General features: G+C 46.3%; 1 pseudogene; it reads left to right on the top strand.

Annotated features, from left to right (window-relative positions):
* Positions 1–680: 680 nt before the first annotated feature.
* On the top strand, positions 681–1,172 carry LOC118580796 (annotated as a pseudogene).
* The last annotated feature ends 227 nt before the right edge of the window (positions 1,173–1,399 follow it).

Here is a 1,399-nt window from a genome sequence, read left to right as displayed (position 1 = left end):
GAGTGGGAATGCTAAAGAAGAGGGATAGAACCGATGCAGGAAATTTAGGGAGAGATTCTTCAACTTTTGCCATAGGCCCAAAATGGCCAGGACCAGAAGTGTTTGGAAGCTCTGATCTCCAATCTAGTTCCTAAATGATTTTAGGAGTGCCTATTCAGAAAGCAGAATGTCACAGTGGCAGTAAAGGCCCGATAAAAGGAAACTGTTTCCTTCTGGTGAAGGTGGGCGGGCCAAGGGACTTTCACTGGAAAAGGTGGGTTCACTTTGAATTTTCCTTCCCAGAATTTCTGCCTCCTCTAGCCCAGTCTTTATGAGCTACCATGTGGTTTGGCTGGGTCTACCGGTCTTGTAATGATCCTTTTTCTTCTCTTCTGTCTTTCACCTTCTGATGCTGATCAGAGCTAGGAATGCCTCTTCTGGTACTCTGCTATTTCTCTAAAGCTTCCTCCCTGCCAGGTGGTACTTGTCCACAATGTAGCTGACCTCCATGCCAACTCCTCAACAGTATGGCTTCCCCTTTCTCTTCTCTATTTTTCTCCTTTGGGAACTTACTGAGATTTACAGCGTTCCTGCCCTGCGGTTTTTCTTTCACTCTAATAAAATTGTCTTGGAGTTTCAAAAAAGAAAGATAATCTGGCTTCAGCTCGGCGCCTGGGAGGTGGGTCCCACATGGAGTCAACATGAGGACCGAGAAATGTTTCTTCTGTTCCGGGCCAATCTACCTGGGCCATGGCATGATGTTCGTCCGCAATGAATGCAAGGTGTTCCGATTCTGCAAATCCAAGTGTCATAAAAACTTCAAGAAGAAGCGGAACCCACGCAAGGTCAGGTGGACTAAAGCCTTCCGGAAAGCAGCCGGCAAGGAGCTCACTGTGGACAACTCATTTGAATTTGAAAAACGTAGAAATGAACCTGTGAAATACCAGCGAGAGCTCTGGAGTAAAACTATTGATGCAATGAAGAGAGTTGAAGAGATCAAGCAGAAGCGCCAGGCTAAGTTTATAATGAACAGGTTGAAGAAAAACAAAGAGCTACAGAAGGATCAGGATATCTAAGAAGTCAAGCAGAGCATCCATCTTATCCGGGCTCCTCTTGCAGGCAAAGGAAAGCAGCTGGAAGAAAAAATGGTCCAGCAGTTGCAGGAGGATGTGGGCATGGAGGATGCTTCCTAATGGTGCCTCCTGCAACCAGCTCTGGGCACACTGGAAACCAGTGGAGACTGTCGGTCCCTAAGTTACTGATTGGTTATGTAAGGTCCCTCAGACAAAGGTGATTCACATGCTTCCCTCTTAGACTGCAGCCTGTAAAATCATCCATAGTGAGTGTTAGATCTCAGCTCAGTGTTCTGCGTCACTGTGCTGTGCTCACATAAACACAAAGGTTTGTGTGTAGATGAAGA

Source organism: Onychomys torridus, chromosome 3 (assembly GCF_903995425.1).
Source record: "Onychomys torridus chromosome 3, mOncTor1.1, whole genome shotgun sequence".
Classification (NCBI taxonomy): Eukaryota; Metazoa; Chordata; class Mammalia; order Rodentia; family Cricetidae; genus Onychomys; species Onychomys torridus.
The sequence above is the reverse complement of the archived record's forward strand: the minus strand, read 5'-3'. Positions and strand labels throughout refer to the sequence as shown.